The sequence below is a fragment of the Vulpes lagopus genome, chromosome 2, assembly GCF_018345385.1.
Source record: "Vulpes lagopus strain Blue_001 chromosome 2, ASM1834538v1, whole genome shotgun sequence".
NCBI classification, from domain to species: domain Eukaryota; kingdom Metazoa; phylum Chordata; class Mammalia; order Carnivora; family Canidae; genus Vulpes; species Vulpes lagopus.
This window is the reverse complement of record NC_054825.1, coordinates 22,875,117-22,884,203: the sequence shown is the minus strand read 5'-3', so window position 1 is coordinate 22,884,203 and position 9,087 is coordinate 22,875,117.

Sequence of the window (9,087 nt, the reverse complement as noted above, 5' to 3'; positions counted from 1 at the left end):
TCCTTGTCTACAAATTCCCAACTGTCTTCACTGTACTTGGATTTGAGCCTTATCTATCTCCCCTATTATGATAGCTTTGAACAAAGTCTTCCTTACTGCTCTAATAAGTATCAGAAGAATTTTTTTCTTTAAATGAAGGTAAGCCTTTCTTACCCATAAACCTCAACAAGCCTTACAAGGAAAACAAAATGTTGAATGTGTATTTTAAGTAAACCACATAAGCAGTACACCAGGGTGGTTAAGAGCATGAGCACTAAAGACAAACTGTACCATTTACTGGCTGTAGGACTTTGACCAATTCTATGTAGAAAGCACCTCTATTCTTCATTCATCAGTAAAATGGGAGTGTGATACCTCATAAGACTGTTGTTAGATATCAAGATGTATAAAACGTGTACAAAATTGCCTATCTCAGAGTAAATGTTTCAGTGTTAGTTATTTTTATTCTTATCACACTCCTACTCAAGTAAGGGTTTTAGATATCAGATATGAAATGTGATACTCTTGAAAAGTTTTTCTTATTGTATAAAATCCCACTCCATCTTATGGATCATTCATCCATAAATATTACTGATGAATACTCAGGTGCTCTAAAAATCACCAACATTTTTTATCCTTCATTTAGATCACTTATTTCAGGGCTTGGCTAAGGAAAATGTATTTTTAACCAATTCTTGATTTTTACTGGGTATAAACACAGGCATTTTCCTTCTTGCTATATTCCCATAAGGAAAACCAAGCTTCAGAAAAGAAAGCTTGCTTCAAATCATTATATTAATATAGTGGCCCTTAATAAAGGGGAAAAGAGAAAAAATGAGAGGGAAATGTCAGAGAGGGAGACAGAACATGAGAGACTCCTAACTCTGGGAAACGAACTAGCGGTGGTGGAAGGGGAGGTGGGCGGGGGGGGGGGGGGGGGGTGACTGGGTGACGGGTACTGAGGAGGGCACTTGACTGGATGAGTACTGGGTGTTATATGTTGGCAAATTGAACTCCAATAAGAAAATAAACAACAACAACAAAAAAGAATGATAAAGGGGAAAGGAGAAAAATGAGTGGGACGTATCAGAAAGGAAGACAGAACATGAGAGACTCCTAACTCTGGGAAACGAACTAGGGGTGGTGGAAGGGGAGGTGGGCAGGGGGTGGGAGTGACTGGGTTACGGGCACTGAGGGGGGCACTTGATGGGATGAGCACTGGGTGTTATTCTATATGTTGGCAAATTGAACACCATAAAAAATAAATTTATAAAAAAATAAATAATCTAAAAAAATAATATAGTGGCCCTTTAAATATTTCATAGTACATTTTAGCCTTTGGTTACATTACTTAAATTCCTAACTAGAGGGGCAATTTGCACACTTTAAATCCCTGTCAATTGTGGGTGAGAGGAAAATATACCACATAATTACTACTGACCAAGAAATAACTTTATTTGCATAAATGGACATCTTTTGCATATTTGTATTCCTTTTCATTATGGAGTCACATGAATAATAAAGTTGTAAAGGGCAAGAAGAAAATTGTCTCTCCCCACAGATCTCCCAGCTATTACCAGATATTCTGTGATAGAGCCTACCTACTCTTTTAGAGAAAGAGAGAGTGTCAGAAAGTTTGTCAATCTTCCAAGGCCACTGAATCAGATGGATGCATGACACATTCTATCATTTTGGCAGCCAGAGGCATCTCATGATGTCCAGGTGTAAAGGGAGATATTTAAACCACACTTGGTACCTTTCTGAAAAAGTCTTCATGCAACCAGTACCACAGATTCATATAGATAACATTACCCTTTCAAACTCATACCCTAACACATAGACACATATTTGCAAGTCTAGTAAAGAACAGATCACGGCAGGACTTATTTCAGAATTCACTGTCTTTACTATTTTCTAAACTGATACTAACCTCCAGGATGGCAGAAATCACCTTTCCTTTAGCTGTACATCAACCACATTATCAAAGCCTGATGCTTTGTGCCCAGAGGCATTCAATATATACATATATATATATATAATTTAGCCGATTATTGTTCATCTCTAGAACCAGAAATGGTGTGTTTATTTAGGGAAAAGGGGACTTTGATGACTTAAAATCTTTATATAAATAAAGATAAAATGTACATTATTTCATTATATTAGTAATCATAGCTCTGTGAATACAGTTACACAGAGATGGCTTTAACATAATCAAGGACAAGAAATAATTGTCTCCTCAGTCCAAAATGCCAACATTTTGCAAATTTTGTCACGAAAATCACCATAGAAACATGGGTTTTTTTCTTTCCCAAGACCAATTTAAAGGAGGAAGAATACTATTCAGTTTCAATAATGCAAGTGAGTAGAATTTGTCCTTAAAAGTCATGTTGAAATTGTTTTTAAAGTTTGCATGAACTGTAATTACCCTGGGGCTGAATGTTGTAAATACAATCTATAAAGCAAAACAAAACAAAATAAATAGAATTAGCCTCACTTCTCAAATGATTATGCCTTCTGACTATGAGGGGGGAGGATTTCTTTTTTAGAAGCACATTCCTCTTTAGATTGCTAAACAGAATAGCTCATTAGAAGGACTTCTCCTAAACAGAAATATGGAAATCTAATGGTCTCCTTTTAAATAAAATAAAAATTGAAAATAGATAATGCAGTGGATTTTTAAAGTGTTTATCAGAGAAGGAAAATTGAAGTAATGAGGTCCTAATATGTTTTCTGCGATATTTAAGATTTAATCCATATCAAAAATAAATAAATAAAAATAAAAAGTTTTAACACATATCCAAAGATTCCCTTTTGCTAAGGCTTTATGCATGTATATATGTATCATAAATCATCAACAAAGCTTGTCTTTGTAGACTGTATGATAGAAACCTATGATAGATATAGGTTTATCATAGATAGCTCTATGGTATAGAGCTATTTGGCTAGCTCCGTAGAATCCAGTTCCCACTCTCTTCTTATGAGACCATCTTCATGAATCTGAGCAACTACGACCCACTCAAAATTGGGCTGGTTTCTGGTTATACTATGGTGGCACAAAAATAGGCTAAGTCATAGATACCTATGGAAATAAAGAAGCCTTTGTCGTCTTTAAAAAAGAGGTGAGAAACCAGAGTCTAATATCATCAAAGGATTAGAGTGAACTGGCCCTACCTCACCTAATGATCTTGGAAATATCAACATATATGGATGAGAGTTAGGGAAGAACTATTGACACAGGAATGCTAAAGGAAATGGTTTTGTTTTCTATTATATCCACCTGTGTGTGCAGCTAATACAAACAGGTAAAAATGTCATGCCAGTATTAGAGGTTCTAAAATATATTATTCAAGGCAACTTAGCCCTAACTTGTGGTCCTCCTACAACCCACTCCTGTAGAATAATGTCTACAAATTTTATTATATTCAATCATCTTATAAATATCTGTTGTGCACCTACACTTTAGCAGACACTATGTGAAACACAGAGAATAACCCCTAGTTGCTCAGAATCTCATGGTAACATGTCTAAGGAAAACAACTGTGGTATTAAAAAAAAAAAAAAAACCCTGTTATGTAGAAGCACACATAAGTGAGTAGTCAATTCCTTATTGAAAATCCATGGAACACTTCAACAGACAATCAATCGCTGTATGTATTTACAAGTTGAAGAAGAGAAGGAGGATCTGTGAAGCTTAATAGTTTAACTCTCTAGATTAAAGCCATCCATGGATTCTTATTGCTCTCAAAACTAACTTTAACACCTATTAGTAAAGTATTTAGGGTCTACAGGATTTGTCTTCTCATGATTTGTTCCACATTATCACTGGATTTTTATCCACTATGTTTTTAGAATATGCATTAATAAGTATTTATTATGCTTCTACCATGAACTAAGAATTGTGTTAGGCACTGAGAGCGCAATTGTGAATCAAAGAGACATACTGCTACATGGCATCTAAAGTCTAGTGGGGGAGAAAGACAATAAGCAAGTTAATACCTAAATAAAATTATGTTATATAGGAGGTGTGATGAAATAAAGTGGGAGTTAGTCCAGGGATAGGAATTGGACTTACTACGTAAGCAATACTTAAACAGAGATCTGAAGCTTAAGAAGGAACTTACCTTGCTAAAAGCCTGAAAAACATCTTTCCAGTCTTAGGGAACTGTTAATATAAAGGTCATGAAATAGAAATTAGTTTATTGTAATATTTTTTTTAAAAAGTAATATTAGGAGGGAGGGGTGAGCTCAACAAAACAGATCTTTGTATGTCCCTACTAACAACAAGGCATAAAATAATATGCACTGTATTCTTTCTCATACTGAGATTTTGCACATATGGTCCCCTCTGCCTGACCTAGTCTCCCTCTCCTGTCTTCACCTGCTGTTAGTCACTGATATGAGAGACCAGGTATGAATTCACTTTTGCATCTTCAGGGCTTGCTTATATTATTCTGTTCCGTAATTGAAGAATGGAAATATGGCGATCATCCTCTTGCTTAATAAGACCTTGAATACACTGTAGAAAAATCTCTTCTGAACTTTAGTGAGAACATAGCAAATAATATTAAAATCTGATGAAATAGGAGGGAATTAACTCAAGTTTGAGGAAGGAATACACCTGCCCTCTTTAAGAAATATACATACTAAAAAAAATAAAAAAATAAAAAAATAAAAAAAAAGAAATATACATACTATGTATATACATATATATATATATATATATACTCTTTACTTTTGAATTAGCAAAGTCTAATTCCTTACCTTTTGCACACTCAGTATTTTAAAATCAATATTTTGGTCTTGATTTATCCCACCACTTTTGAAAAAATATATATAAACATAGGTATATTTCAGTTTTATAATGTGAAAAAAATGAACACTTTTGCATTAGGTCACCAAGGATATTGAAGAACACCAAAGCAGATACAATCCCAGTGAACACTCAGCCTGTCTCTACTTCATGAAGATGATTATTGTTTTAATTATGAATGGGTCATTGGTTATTATATAGTCTATAGGATGCATGTTACAATCTAATGATACACTTCTTTTTTTTTTAATTTTTATTTATTTATGATAGTCACAGAGAGAGAGAGAGAGAGAGAGACACAGGCAGAGGGAGAAGCAGGCTCCATGCACCGGGAGCCCGATGTGGGATTCGATCCCGGGTCTCCAGGATCGTGCCCTGGGCCAAAGGCAGGCGCCAAACCGCTGCGCCACACAGGGATCCCTAATCCCTAATCCCCACACAGGGATCCCTCACTTCTAATGATGCTGTCATGGTACTTACCACCAATGGGAATGTATCCATCACTGCTGTTATTGTTAAGGATATCCTTAACACATTTCACAAGGAATTCCCTAACTACAAGATGGAACCTCATAGAGCAAATTTCCAGAACAACTGGTGAGCAGAAGCATCACACTTTCTCAGTGCAGAGAACTCCAATTGTGCAAAGGGAAAAGGAGCCAGTTGCCATGAATAATGACTAATTAGGAAAATTTTGACAAGGGTATAATTTCAATTGGTGGTTTTCAGCACTGAGATAATTTCATGCTTTGTGAAAACCATTTGGTGAAAAGTTAATTCAAGTCTAAACTTTATTTTTGTAGGAATTCAGTGAAATTGATTTGACATTGGCTAATGGTTTTTTAACAAGCAATCAAGATGAGAGGCCTTTAGGGAAAATTTTTTAAATCCCTCTTTTTCTTGGTTTGCTTATCTCCTTTTTTTCTCCTATGATCATTTGACTCTTAATAGAGAAAAAACTGATGATTACCAGAGGGGAGGTGGGTGGGGGAATGGGTTAAATAGGTGATAGGATTAAGAAGGGCATTTGTTGTGATGAGCACCAGATGTTGTATGGGGGTGTTGAATCATTACGTTGTATACCTGAAACTATATTATATAGTATGTTAACTATCTGGAATTTAAATAAAAACTGTAAGAGACACCTGGGTGGCTCAGCGATTGAGTGTCTGATTTTGGCTCAGGACGTGATCCCGGGATCCAGGATGGGGCTCCCTGTGTGGAGCCCTGCTTCTCCCTCATCTTGTCTCTCTCTGTGTCTCTCATGAATAAATAAATAAATAAATAATAAATAAATAAATAAATAAATAAATAAATAAATAAATAACACTTTGTGAAAATCTCTTTTGCTTATGTGATGTCTCGGTAGTATCAGAAAGAATTTCACTGATATCAATAAGATAGAAAAACATATAATTCAATCTTGGCTAGATGGGTGTGGGGAAAAGCCTGTATATTTATTTAACCTTATTCACTGTTCCACAAGCAGAACATCTGTAAACATTCATTTGATTTAACTTATGTATTTGAAAATTTCAATTTACTACATTTAAGACAGTCTTTGAATCCTTAAATGTGAGATAGATGAACCTCTTTACAGAATTTGGCATCCAAAAGTAATATCAAATTCTATACAAATTCTCTACTTCTTGAGATATCGGAAGGGAATTGTATTTTTAAAACTTGATCCAGCTAATGTAATTATTCTTCCCTTTGTAGCAACTACTTTCAATGACAAATAGATCATTTTAAATCCTTTAATGCAATGAGGATTGTGATGAACATTAAAAAATTCACAATTCCACAATGTGATTCATATTCTATGCTGCAAAATACCCTGTAAGAAGTGTATTAATCAACTAAGTAAAGAAATATCGTAAGATCTATTCATGCCCTAATAGAGCAGGAATTGGCAAATATTCTATAATTGGCCAAATAGTAAATATTGTAGACATTGTGGGCCATACAGTCTCTATCATAACTATTCAGTGCTGCTTTTATAGTTCAAAAGCAGCCATAGATAATAGGAAAAGGGGTGTGTTTGTGTTTTAATAAAACTTTATTTACAAAAATAGGAGATGAGGTGAATTTGACCCATGGGCTAAAGTTTACCAAATTCTCCTATATAGGAATAAGAGATGGTTTATATTAAATATGTTATAAAGGCGATTTTATCATATTGAAGCCATTAGCTTTTATACAAGCTTCAGAAAGGGCCAGATATTAAATGATATTTCATAGTAATATTTCATATATATATGAAAGCAGGTATCAAAGCAATTAGTAATACTTTGTAGCCATTTGTGCTAACACACAGTAAAAGTATTGCTTTAAAGTTATTGCAGATTTTTAAAATAATTTAGATCACTCCTTATGCACAATAACTCAAAAATGCACAGCCAACTCCCATAAAGTCTACTTCCACAATCATTCAGATCTGTTCACTCCTCTGTATCCCTACAGTGGCTCACGTCATCAGCATCATCTCCTTTCTTGACCACAGAAACAGTTTCCTAACTTCTATCCCTGAAGTCAGTTATCCATTTTGTTCCACAAGTCCCTGGCAATTCTCCATTCAGTTGCCAGAATGATCTGTGATAAATGAAAATCTTATCATATCTTCTGTCTCCTGTTTAAACATTCCAAAGCTTCCAACTATGTTCAGGGTAAAATTGTATGTTAAGGTGGCTTGCAAAGTCTTAGCTTGATCTTGCCTGTCCTCTTGAGCACTGTATTCTTTCAACTCATCATGATCCTTTTGCTTAAAGACATTTGCACACATGGTTCACTTTGCCTAGACTTCATTGGTAAGTAATGATCTCCCCACCAGGCTCCATGAGGGGAAGAGTGGTAATGAATATTTCAGCACTTGACCCAGGGCTGACATAAAATAGATCGCTGATATAATAGGTCCTCAATAAATATATGTAAGTCATGAATAATTGAATGAATGAATGATATTCTAGAAGATCTATTTAGACATTTGTTCAAGATACATCGTAGTGGAAATGGGGCAAAACCATTCATATTGCTCTTACCAATGGTTATATGTATACTGTTGTTTCCTAGTTTATATTTTTTTTTCTGTAAAATCTTATAAAAGTTCCTTTCCCTTCCCCTGCCATATAGTATATCAATCAGCTTTCAAAATACCCATCTGAGATTTTGTAACTTTTTTTTCCCAGACCACTATTACTAATTATCAGGCAGGATCTTTCATTCCCTAAAGCATTCCCAATCTGAGATCCTTGCAGAGAGTTCAGAATAATGGAAAGCTGGACACCTTTCCAGGTCTTAGATTCAACCTGCTGATGGCTTACAGTTACAAACTATTCAGAGAAGCAAAGCTGTTAGATCAATTTGTCTTGTGGAAGTTCTAAGACAGTTGGCTCATGAACACTTTCTGATATGTTCAGCAGTCTACAGCTCTTTTGCTGAGTTGATGAGAGATGTGATTTCCCAGATGTTAAAACAGCTGTCATATTCACCCCTAAGGGATCACAGCAATTGCTAAAGTTTTGCATTTTTTTTTTTTACCTTCTGGATGAAATTTGCAAAATGTTTGAAACTTTGCCCTATGAGAACTGATCTTCAGCATTTAATGTTGCTACAAAGCCTCTTATACATTTGTGAGCTGTGTGAGCGCAGTTGTGAAATTAGGATAGAAAGGTCATAAATGAACTTGGGATAGGATTTGTAGGGGATACTTTTATTTCTTGATGCAGTGGACTGAAGGGTATCTTCACTTACTTCAAAATTCAGATAAAAGCCCAGTATTTAAAGAGGGTGTACTGGGGTGGCTGGCTGACTCAGTCAGTGGAGGATATGATTCTTGATCTCAAGATTGTGAGTTTGAGCCCCACATTCAGCACAGAGTTTACTTAAAAATAAAATCTTTTTAAAAAATAAAGAAAGAAGGCCCACTGGAAAGAAATTTGAAGTGCCAGAAAGACACTAATATGTAACTGGGGCTCAATGTATCTTCAAATCCCTATGCATGTCTGAATATATACAATCATAAGTTAAATATTCTTGATTAGGAATCTAAGTGCGTTCAATAATTTTTAACAGTTTCTTATAGCATTTTTGTGATGATAAGAGGAGAGGAAATATATATAACATATATATTCAGATATATTTATATATAATATATAATTATAGATATGTTATATCTATATTATATATATTTATATACTTCTGATATATATGTTCACAAATATTTTTGGAGAAACCAGAAATCATATTATCAAAATACCTTATTTTGCCAATAATTAACTTAAATAAAAATATGAAATGTT